This window comes from Ptychodera flava, chromosome 9 (assembly GCF_041260155.1).
Source record: "Ptychodera flava strain L36383 chromosome 9, AS_Pfla_20210202, whole genome shotgun sequence".
Lineage (NCBI taxonomy): Eukaryota > Metazoa > Hemichordata > Enteropneusta > Ptychoderidae > Ptychodera > Ptychodera flava.
The window spans coordinates 30,546,227-30,559,437 of NC_091936.1; the positions used below are offsets into that span (position 1 = coordinate 30,546,227).

The following is a 13,211-nucleotide window of genomic DNA, read 5'->3' on the forward strand; positions in this document are numbered from 1 at the left end:
TTTTTTGGGGTGACTCACAGTCCCTCGGGGTACAGACGTATGCTGTTGCCCTCATGGCCAGTCAATATGTGTATACTGTACTGTACTGTACTGTACTGTACTGTACTGTACTGTACTGTACTGTACTGTACTGTACTGTACTGTACTGTACTGTACTGTACTGTACTGTACTGTAATGTACTGTACTGTACTGTACTGTACTGTACTGTATTGCACTGCACTGCACTGGACTGTACTGTACTGTACTGTACTGAACTGCCATTTACTCTACTGCACTGTACAGTCCTAAACTGTACTGTTCTGTACTTTACTGTACTCAATTGTACTCTATCGTGCTAAACTCCATGGAATATACTGCAGTGCATTCACTTTGCTTTACATACTATGTACCATACTGTACCAAACTGTAATGTATAGTACTGAGCCTTTCTGTTCTGAGCTTTGTCATACTATTCTATAGGTACTGGAGTTACCATATGAATGCGCTGAATGAAATGAACATGATAGTTTATGAATCCAGAGTCCCGGGTCATACACGTCACAAAAGTACCCATAACCGCTTGTGATCACACTTGCTACCTGCATAACATTTACACCAGGTCTTCTCAATCCATTTCCTGGTTGCGTCATTGCTATCATCGTCGCCCATATTCCTAACTCACCAGGGCGTCGATATTGATAACGGTCGAGCAGTAATTAACGCAGGCATACGGTCAAAAATAACATCCATACGTCGCGCTCGATGTTCGCTGAGGATTCTATCATTTTTCGTCTGCCTTTTTTCCCCCGCTCACTTCCTGATGGAAAATATGCAATTCAATGGAGCAAGTCTGATTTCATTGATGTTCAGATAATTGGTTGATTTTTATAAAGGCTGGCCAGTTGCCGGTATTACGATTCATGTCAGTTTGATCGTCATTCCGCATCGCTGCAGCATCACATTTGGGACTCCGCTGCGTTACAACGACCACTTAACTACTTGTTCAGAAAGGAGCAAAACATCTGAGAGGCAGGCTGCTTAAAAGAGCGAGATCTGTTTTATTTTCAACCGTAATCGTAATTCCGGTAAGTACGTATACGTGTATATATTCTGCATAACGATAATTATATCAAGGAGGCTGTACTTGTTTAATTTGAGCTATTTATAGCTGCTGATATTTTGTTTAGAATACGCGAATATCCGTAGTTGGCATGTGTATAGCTTCTCTGATTTGCGTACAAGATAAAATGCGATGAGCAGTGCGCGTTTGCTACGCGCCATTATGTTTTTGCGTTCGTATGAGTATACCTTAATTTGCTTTTGCGTGGTTATTTTGTCAATCATGTTCAAATGTTCACTCAAAAATATCGCAGCTTGCTACTTTTAGATGTGGAAGGACATCAGTTATTTTACATGGCGAAGGTGTCATCATCGGAACAGACAGAGCGTATCGATTTTTCATACTTTAGATTTGTCAGCTGCTAGAAACTCATCAATGCGGTAAAAAAACTGCCGGACGTTAAAAAACACATCCCCAGCGTTCATTAATGACACAGTATCATAAATCTTTACGTAAGAGTAGAGGCAAGCGACACAGAAGTTACGGTCATTTCTCGTGTATTTTCTTCGGCGACTTACTCAAAGCCAACGACCGTAAGTGACACTTTTTAAAAGTAATTTCAATTTCAAGATTTGCAGATTGCTCAGCGCATCATGCAATAAACATGCGTTCGTTTTATTATGCAAACGTTTACAGACCACAGGGGCAAAATTAAGGTGCAGTAATAGAAGGCAGGAGTTTTTGCAGCGTCTAACACAACAAAACAAGACACCACACTAAAGCGAGGAAAACACAAAAGTATAATCGTGAGATTTTTACCGCATAAACAGCGACGATCGATTTAGTCAACATCTCGAGTAACTAAGCAACCACGACGGCGCCTACACGTTCGTGCACGCCGATAAGGATTAGGTATGCCTCGCTTGGTATGACTTGGATCGTAAACAAGTGCGTACCCGGAGGCGGGCGTATAAATCGATTTCATCCCGAGTATTTGTCAAAGCCTACACATGGACGGCACTCTAGATGAATAACTTTGTGAGTTCCAGATTGTTTGACCCAAGTTGTCGTTGTTTTTAAGTCAGTACACTAGCCCCAGAAAGTCTACATCTAAAACGCCATACACATGAGAAAACAAGTATATTTGGCGGCTTTTATTCGAGTTCACACGATAATCGACCGGTAATACTGATTTTACTGGCAACTTTCTTGCGTGTAAACATATATTTTTGAATTTTATCATACCGGACGGAAGTGCGACAGATGAAACTTATTTTCGTGGCGACATTATTTAAAGATGAGCTTATAATGTCTATTTGACAGTAATTTAGGTGATATATATATATATATATATATATATATATATATATATATATATATATATATATAATATATTATATATATTAGTTTCACTATGTTCTCTCGAACGTATATAACACAATATATGTTTCAAGCACAGGCTACGCGGAGAGAGAGAGAGAGAGAGAGAGAGAGAGAGAGAGAGAGAGAGAGAGAGAGAGAGAGAGAGAGAGAGAGAGAGAGAGAGAGAGAGAGAGAGAGAGAGAGAGAGAGAGAGAGAGAGAGAGAGAGAGAGAGAGAGACAGACAGACAGACAGACAGACAGACAGACAGACAGACAGACAGACAGACAGACAGACACAGAAACAGAGAGAGACTGAGACAGAGAGAGGGGAGGGAGGGAGGAAGAGAAAGCCAGAAAGACAGACAGACAGACAGACAAACAGACAGACAGACAGACAGACAGACAGACAGACAGACAGACAGATAGACAGACAGAAATAGAAAGCAGAGATAGAGAGACATCGAGAGACAGAAAACACACAAACAGGCAAGTACAGACAACCGACCGACAGACAGTCCAGAGAGAGACAAAGACAGGGAGACCGAAGGAGGGGAGACTTGGACATGCTAACATTATATTTTTTCTATTCGATAAAATACGAATGTAGCAAATGTGACTGTGCATATGCCAAACAGATTAAGGCCACAAATGAAGTAATTCAGTTGTCAGGGCGGCAGTGTAAGTACTATTCAAGGTAATGAAAAAAAAACACAAAGTCAATATTTTCACTTTCACAGACTGGAGAGGTCGTTAGGCGGACACTCACTTGGGGGCGGGAGAGAAATTGATAGATTTTTCAATTGGGTTATCAAGAGTGTTTTCAATATCCTATCTGACGAGCCTCCCGATTAGCCTCTGCCCAGAGCCGTTTTATACAACATCCACGTACATCTACACAAAAAAGCAAAGAAGGATCAAATGTCGATCTTCGATACAAAGATTAAGTTATTCCAATTCTGTCACCGAGTTAGCGCCAGGTCAGATCTTGTACCCGTCAACGATAAAGTGCAATGAAATTATCGAATTTCTCCCAAGGTTAATGAACCTTATGTAGCTCCGTTTGAAACACTCTTTGCTGGTGCGTGTATGATACTAGTGCAAGCTGACGGTTTCACAATGGGTCGCCCATTGAAAGTAGAGCAATACACAGTTCACCCCAGGAACTCTCGACACTTCATTTATTTCATTCCAGTGAAAACATAGCTGTCACACGTCTGACGCTGTACGGGCGACCAACTCCCTGTTTTTCTCTCTATTTTGAATCAGTCAAAATCTGAAACCATCGCTACGCCCTTTATACACACTAAGTGCACCTCACGAGACTAATTATTCTTATTTTCTTATTTAAAATGTTTAGGGTGAATGGCATATACTTAACATTTGAAGCGTTGTGTTATTTGAATGATTTAGTGTTGGGTTTAAAGTTTTACTGATTCTGTTTCAGAAGTTGCCTTGGTTGAAAGATCACACTGACTGTACTGCATTTTGAATTTATGACAAATAAACTCGTGACTTGAATTATTACCCAACTAAGCAACAGCTGTGAGCCTGTCCGGGTTGCCTGGCAGATACTATGTAGCGTCCATTTGACAGTTCCAGATTTGAACGCCATGTGCCAACACGTAAGTCAGTTTTTCAAAGAACGAATCGCATGAAACTAGTTTGCCGCCATGATGGTGTCTGGCCGTATTCCGCAGGATTTCGTCTGTGTGCAACGACGAGACAGAAACTTTATATAAGAGACCAGCGAAGAAGGGGGGAAGGGGTTGGTCAGAAAGCAGGAAGAAGATTCACTGAGCTGTAATTGTTCAATATCTTTTTGGCAACCTCGCTTCAACAGTCAAAACAGTCATGTAACAGGAAGGTAGAAACGTAGATTATGAATTCAGAGGTAAACTAATGCTCTGTGTACCCAGGAAAAATGAATATCTTGATAAAACTAACACAGTTTTGTCTCTGCGGCTTTACATCAACCTGTATGGATCTTAGAATCAATTTTTTGTACTTAAGTATTCTAGCGCCTTGGTGACCACACTAGATTAACCATCTCAGTAGCAGACGTGCGGTATTTTGAAAACAATTCTGACACCTATACGTTAGTCAACACAACTATTCATAGGTTCGTTTTGATTTCGACTACCTGCAAAATTACTTTCAATTTCATGCCGAGCTTGTTGCTATATATCTGCGGTTCAGTGCGTCCCTAACTGAGAACGTAATGATCAATCAGTCGGTCGCGGAGTATTTCTCTTCAGCCTCAGTATACCTCGCTTCAGCCAAGGCTCTTGAGACGTTATAATCTGTACACAGGGCAGATATTCAGTCGACTTGAGTCACAAACGAAATCGATAATTCTGATCACTGACGGGATGATTTACAGATTGGATATTGTCCAGTTTATGTCACATTTACACATCATTGGAACATCAAGTTAATCTCAATTCATGATATGCCTCAAGTAGATTTTTCTTTCATCCCGCAATCCGGCGTGGTCGGCGAAGATTACTTACGGATGGCGGACACAGAGTACACGAAAGTAACATTAATTGCTCCGACAAGGATTGCGACTTTGCCTCAGGTGACGAAATAACGACGAAGCACATCATGTTAACGGTCAGGTACGCAAGCAATGATCTCTGGAGCGGGGTGCAAATAGAACACCTCCAATCGGAGGACAAGGTTCTCGGAATTTCTTCTTCTCTGGATGATGGTATCAGCTCTCAAGCAACAAGCGGTAATCAGCAAACACACTGTCGCTTGTCTTCAAGTCTACACGTTACGACTCCGAAAAAACAGCATTTCGGCACAAGTTGAGCTTCTTCATTACATTCAAGGAAATTGTTACCGCAGTGAAAATTACTCATGCCTGCCGACTCTTAGTAACGTAATTTGACGGTAATATAAACCATACTTGACTAGAATATTGATATACTGCCTTTCCTGTATCTTTCCCTGCAGCATCCAAACAACTTTATATCATTACTTGATCTATTGAAAGATACATGTCACCGTTTCATCTGACATACAAAAAGTTTAAGCGTCTTAAACCATAAAATATGAGTGTTATATAAATATATATGTTATTATATTATATGATATTATATGATATTATATGATATTATATGATATGATATGATATTATATTATATTATATTATATTATATTATATTATATTATATTATATTATATTATATTATATTATATTATATTATATTATATTATATTATATTATATTATATTATATTATATTATATTATATTATATCATACCAGTATATTGATGGCGCGAATACAGCGATCTGATTTGTAGAGACGCGAAAAGAACCATGGTATATTGGCGATATACTACGGCTGGCACACGCTCGAATTCACAGCTTGAGCAAAAAATCCGTTTTTGATGTTGCACGCAGAATTTCAATATACTGTTATGATATAAGCTTAATAGCAATAAATCACACCCAGCAACGGTACACCACTCCATTTAGACCATTTCACTTTATATATGCACTCGCTATCGCTCGTGCACATATGTCGTGAACTGGTCAAAATCTTGTGGTATACCGTCGCTTGGTGTGCTTTATTGCTTAATTATATTATATTATATTATATTATATTATATTATATTATATTATATTATATTATATTATATTATATTATATTATATTATATTATATTATATTATATTATATTATATTATATTATATTACAAACAAGTTCTAGTCACATAAGTACGGTTCCTTAAAACAACTCCTACGGGAGAATAACTAGTGTACATCTAAGGTCTCTTTCTGTGAAGAAAAAAGGCCATCAAGACGGCGCACTCAAACCAACTTGAACTGATCCGTTAGCTCAGTTGGTAGAGCATCCGACCTGAATTCAGGAAACATGACTTCAAGTCCTACATGGTCATTATTTCAAGCCCCTAAAAATTTGCAGTGTAGAGACAATGAGAAGTAGCTGTGTGATTTTTCTCTTTATATATATATATATATATATATATATATATATATATATATATATATATATATATATATATATATATAACTCTGAGTAACGCTTAAGTCCTGTGTTCTACCTGTTATCAATTTTTACCTTGTATATATATATATATATATATATATATATATATATATATATATATAATATATATATATATATATATCGTTAAAACTACCGGTGTGAAGTATCATGACATTTGTGTCATTGCATATTCGTCATTTCCTTAGAGCTAAAGGTTTTAAACAACAGCAGTGCACTCCATGGGACACTGGACAACAGATAATCCATACAGTAAAATCTATTCAAGTACATATTTAGACTCAGCAAGGAAGTCTTCTTTGATCACATCACACTGAGAACAGTCTCTCTTGATTTCAGTGCGGAAAATTTCAAAGCCCTTCGAGCCTTCTGGCTGGGCTGTTGACCGAGCTCGGAACTCAACTAGCCGATGAGAATAAATCAACTGGATTTAAATTTCAAGTTAAGGCAGTTCGCGCCTGGAAAATGGAAGGCTTTCACTTTACTCAATCTTTTATCAGGCAAACTTTCAACCATTCTATTTCAGAATAAAAAAACATAAAAATCAAGGGTCAATCGTGCAAATGTTTGGTACTAGAGAAACAAAGTACCCAATATTTACCGATCGTTGATATTTAAAATGTCTCTATCCCAGTGTTGTCTCTATGGAGAAAAATAAAATTTCCTATTTTCACAAAGCTAAGCCGTTGAAAACTTCATTTATTCCATAAGCTTTACAATGCGCCCCAAAGTGGTAGACCAAATTAATAAATCAAAAGTTTGAGATTCTGAATAAATGTCCCCGAAAAACATTCCACCTTAACTGTATACATCGTCTCCTGCGTCTTGTTTCCAACCCATCTACGTACCATCGTGATTCCTGCTTGCAACATAACAACGCAAAAGTCTTCGAACCTTTCCCAAACATAAGGGGCAGACATGCGCTGGTGGAGAATCCGGGTACACAAGGAACATATAATTGCGTGGTTAGATATATATGGACTTATGTACGACATGACAACGGCGATAAAAGCTTTTTTGTGGACATCTGCTATCTGTCTCTGTTGTCAACACTGTCACTGCATGCCACCATCGTCGTTACTCAATTACTGCCGTCTATGCGATGTCGACATCGATATCACCACTTTGCTAAGTCATTGTTTGCATCGGTGGTAAAATACGGCCTTTTAAAGCTGTACTGAGTTTGTAAGCTTTTACTTCAGTTCGCAGTAATGTTGTTGCTACATTTCGGTTCCCTGGAGCTGTCCCCATTCACAGTAGACAGTCACCGGTCTACACTTCCATAGAAGTCTGCTTTAGCCCTTTGTGCGCCCTTTGTATTAAAAAGAGAAATCATTTGTAAAGCAGGTGGACAAATGGCCGAGTAAAAATTGTAGAGAGTATCCAAGCATCACCAAGTATCATAAATATTATTAGTTTAACACTAATTATAATAACCGTATTATTTTAGTTTGTCTGTTTGGTATTTAATGTAGGGCTTAGACCAGTTGACCTATATCAATTGTCTCTCACTTGACCACATTTCACTTACTTTTCTGACTCTTGCGTTCTTATACTTTAAGTTATTTCAATTTTTCAACGAAACTTATCACTAGGCCGACTTTTGACAATGTATCAACTCAATTAAGTTTTAATTGAGTACAAGTTTTCAGTTCATATTGAGTTCTCAGTTGCGCATTTCCTAAATGCGTTGACAGGCTGCCAGAAGCAACACTATGACAATGTACTGACGTCTTGTGATAGTATAATTATTCCCGCTAACATTAAGTGGTTTGCGTTGAACAATTTGCAATATAGGAACTGTGTAAATTGTGGAGTTATCAACACTTGTAGGTGTAACTATCGCCTAGTGGTAATGTCAGTCGACAAAAGAAATCCATTCTGCGAAAGTTGAAACATTGTAAAGAAGTCAAACATAGTCGAAACAATACCACTAGATCCCCATAAACAACGTTTGCAAATGATGCTTAGTTCTGGACAGTTTGACGGATGTGTGGTGTTTTTTTGACTCCGAGTCACCTCCTTTCAGACAATGTTTCAACTTTCTCAGAGTTGGTTCATTTGTGGTCGACTAATATTACCGCCTTGACGATAATTACAACTGACAGAACGGGCAATTTCTCAATTTAGACAGTATGTCAAGTTCCCATTTGCCAACGGTTCAACGCAGACCACAGGAAAGTTACCTCCTGTCCATATTGCGCATACACGATCACAGTAATTCTTCTTGGAAAGGAAAGGTTTTTAGTCTTTTCTCTTACTTTGCTGGACGAAATTTATACTGAAGGTACAATAACGGGTCACTGAACGGTCTTTTCCGAGGCGAAAGAAAGCTAAAATTAAAAACGGCCACCATTTTTTGAAATGTTTCTGCAGCAAATAATATATAAGTTTGTTTCCGAACTATTCGAGAAAAAGACGTTAAAACCTTCATATTCTCGCTGCAATAATCCCACAGAGAATTCAAGAGAGCATTATATTGACTTAATGGCGAATAATCAAAAACATTTGTCTGATCCAAAATTGTTACCTTAGTTTCTAGGTTTATATATGAACTTTTTATATAGATATAAATATCGTTTGTCAGGCTGGTGTTGATAATGAGCTGAAAGATTATCTAGCTAGCCTTGATTCTGATTGTTCCGCAGTGAAATCAAACAAATGTTGTCATACACTAAACCGCTCGGCCATTGTGCGTGTGTGCAGGCCAGGTCAGAGAACAAGACATTTGTTTTGCACTACTAACATAACAATGTAGTCAGAGAGACTTGAAGCCTATACGCTTAAGGTGTTCACTTCATGCCTAATGAACACCCTAAGAATACTGTCGACCACGTACAGGCAATGATTTTCTAATTCTTTCAAAATCTGTGTTAGCTTACACATTTATTTTGTGTAGAGATGATTTTCCCGGAAGGTTTCAGTTCTTATGATGTCAAGATCGACCCCTTGCCTTGCGGACAGAATATCAATGTTTTAATAATGTGAAAATACAAAAACCTAGACTCCAATATATTGTTTACTTTATCATGCCTGTTGCTTTTTGAGTACTGCAAACACAGGTAAACATGCTTCCACAAAATGCATTTTCTGACTCGGAGCTATTGTGGCACAGCGAATTTTAATGAAGCCAACTCGCGTTGCATGAAAACCTGAGTAAGGGAGAGAGAGGGCAACAAACAAAGAGCTTGATAGGCAAAGTGCAAAATAACAGACTGAGTTCAGTAAATACAACGACAATATCGACAAGGCATCGATGAGAAATGCTATCAAGAGAGATGGTTTCATCAAAGAACGTGAAGTCATTTATAGTAATCACCAGTCCTTTGGGCACCTAAAAGGCAGACTGAGTATATGTGTGCATTGAATCATTTTGTAGCCCTGCCAACTGCCCTGGTTAACGTCTGGTAGACTTTCCTGCATGTTTCAACGACATATGCGATTCCCAACTGAATATTGAGCTTACATCCAGATGTGCATTTATACCGACATTTGTCAATAATTCTTAAGGGGTATGACAAATGTCTGTCACGTAGTCGCCATAGCGAACCTAAACTTTGCTCTGTGAACGCTATAGCGTCGGTTTCTGCTCTACCTTGTGCTCCAATCGAATCGAGACGACTTATCTGATGAAAGAAAATTGTCTTTCACTGAAGAAGAATAATGTATATTCTCTGTTGTTGGATATTTGACATTGGACCCGAATGTATGTGATTTGCATAACACGTGAGTTCATCGACTAAAAGTACCCTATCACGAGCTTGGATAAATGTGTTGGACCAAAACAAAACACGCCATTTCTGTTTAGTTCTCATTACAACAAATCTTAATGGCAATATCTCGAGTAGAAACTTCGTGTACGCATGCCAGCATCTTGTTGTAGGATTGACTTTAGTTTTGGTGGATGATATGATATTTTTGTTCTGCGGGATGAGACACAGTTTAGTTTCCCGTTTAAACGCTACTTAAAAACCCAGTGCGGTACTTAAACACGGTACAATTGCTGCCCATATGCTATTCTATCCATTCGCAAAATTCATAACGGAGATGTCCGGGTGATGACAACTGATCCGAACCCCGGTTATTTTAGCAGTTCTGACCCGAAATGTACAATCAAATATGATTTTTGATCTGTTACAATATTGCCAATTTTCTTCAATTATACCCCCTAGCGCCACAGCCGGAAGTTTTTACCTGTGACGTCAATGATCGCGCCCGTTTCGGCTCTCATAATGTTAGTTTGTTATTCCCACTCTCCAGAGTCGGTATACCAAGGTAACATCATCATCACTCTCGCCCCAGGGCTACGACGGCTGAGGGCAACGTTCGCGTAGTGCAGGTGACTGGTGCCGACCGACTTTAATAGACAGCCGCGGCAAATCCAGCGCCGAGAGACGAAGAAATTTGCGTCCTATAGCCGTGGATTCAAAACGTGAGTAGGTCTGACTACGAAATTTTGGGTTTTAATATGCGCATAATCCATGTAAGTGAGCGTTGTCGATTGCTGTGTTACGGCAAAGCGGGACTCCTTCGTATAATCAAACGAGCTGACTATTCGATTGTGGGCCCGTTGTGTAGATGAGAACTGGCTGCAATGAGGCAGTGGCGGTGTTGCCATCAGCTGTATCGTACTGCGTGGGCAACAGCGTATGTACAATGAATTCAGAGCTGGTTGTATATGCTTGTCAAAATCAACAAACAACGAATACGTAAGGTTACACTCACAACACGCTATCTAAGTACTGTTTTTTTTCCCTCTACACGTTTGAATGATCATGTCACTCAGGATGTACTATTTGAAAAGTAACCCTGCGCCGCGCCGCAAAATGTGTAAGGCCACTTGAAAATGTACATGTATCTGAAAAAAAATCCCAGATAACAGGATTGTCAGATACGATAACAAGTTAATGTGCGAACGACTTTCTCATAGAGGGAAACGAAGGTGTGAAGTACGCTAGCCACTATTCAAATTGGTAAATATCGGATACATGTGTTGCCGGATGTAGCGAGTCGTGTTTTGTTTTTTATTTTTTTTATCCCGAACACGTTTCATTATGAATGGTCATTCCGTCATCAACTTATGTCCGTGTCAATACATCATCAAAATCGCACAAAAGAAACACAACAACACCGCCGATTCCCACCCTCTATATAAAATGACGCAAAATCAAATCTTAGCATGAAATGTCTGCAAATAAAATAATATGATTGAAATTTCATCGCATCTTGCTCTGTGATGTGATTTGATCTTACCCGACAACCTTTTTATCTGCACATTCACTCCGAATTAAATCCTGGATGATCCGTTCATCTGCATTGAAGAAACGCTATTTTTATTTTATCAGTCGTGTTTATTACTCCGCTTTGCTTCTCTCTCTCTCTCTCTCTCTCTCTCTCTCTCTCTCTCTCTCTCTCTCTCTCTCTCTCTCTCCGTCTCTGTGTTTGTGTCTGTCTGTCTGCCTGCCTGCCTGTCTCTCTCTGTCCCAGTCTTTGTCCCTCTGTCTACCTCCGTCTGTCTATCTGTCTGACTGTCTGTCTGACGGTGTCTGTCTGTCAGTCTGTCTCCGTCTGTCTGTCTCCCTCCGTCTCTCTGTGTTTGTGTCTGTCTGCCTGCCTGCGTGCCTGTCTCTCTGTCTCTGTCTTTGTCTCTGTCTTTGTCTCCATCTGTCTGCCAGACTGTCTGTCTGTCTGTCTGTCTGTCTCTCTGTCTGTCTGTCTCTCCTCTCTCTCTCTCTCTCTCTCTCTCTCTCTCTCTCTCTGGTAATATTATAAGACACAAGTCATTTCTAGCTCACCAGATGTTTGGAAATTGCTATATATCAGATAACTAAAACACTTTGAATCTTACTGCAAGTAGGATCTTGTCAGTATTCCAAACATGTTCGCTGGGAAAATGTTTGCATATAAACCGTGTTGGTTCAAACTAATCTCGACTTCAAACCAACTGGTCCCGTAACTGTGTTTTACGAAGCTCTGTCGCTAGTAAGGTTATTAACATGGATTAAAATTGCGCGCATCACTTTAAACTATGGTCACAAACTTTCACCAGTATTTAGAAGAAGGGATGGCTTCACTGAGCAAATAAACGAAGTGGCTTCTTGTATCTATGAGTTCGTGTACCCACTTTCTATTAATATTAACAAATTATTTGCTGACCGAGACAAATACTTCAATTATATGACGCTTTATAAACTTCATAGCTCTTTTTAAATTCTAGAAATGTAATACTATTAATATATTATGCTGTAGTCTAAACAAGAGGAGCAAGAATGATTTTTTGAATACAAAAAATTAAACCAGAAACATTTAAGTTATGACTAAGGATAGTGTTTTTAAAGTTTTTGACACATTCGTCATTTTTTTCTAGTTTTGATGTTTGTTTAATAGTGAATTCAACTCTTCAAGTGTACTCATATCTGTGACTTGATATATACAGCGTGGTTAATTCATTTTACCTGCACTGTAAGTAGTATAACATTTAGAGTTATCTTTCAAAAGCAATGTGTCAGTGTTATAAGGCGTGAGAAAAAATTGCACGTTTCAGTTAACAAGCCCTAAGCAAATAGGGTATGTCGGGCGAGAACAGTTTCTCTTCTCATTTTTAAAATTTAATTCAATGTGACCCATCAAATTAGCAAAATTTGGAAAAATCATGCGTGATTTTTGAAAATAAGGGAAAACAGTTTAGGTTCCAAGGTTTTTAAATAGGGTAAGTTGGGTTATCTTAAACACACATACTTTTATTAGGCTTAAAATATTCTCTGGTCATAC

At 38.7% G+C, this 13,211-nt stretch overlaps 1 long non-coding RNA gene across 1 annotated transcript in view; it reads left to right on the forward strand.

Moving 5' to 3' along the window:
* Nucleotides 1–583: 583 nt before the first annotated feature.
* Nucleotides 584–13,211, forward strand: part of LOC139140634 (uncharacterized) — a 31,743-nt gene continuing 19,115 nt past the window's right edge. The window contains exons 1-2 of the long non-coding RNA XR_011554034.1: nucleotides 584–1,065; nucleotides 10,701–10,872. This is a non-coding gene — a long non-coding RNA (uncharacterized lncRNA). The remainder of the gene's footprint in view (nucleotides 1,066–10,700; nucleotides 10,873–13,211) is intronic.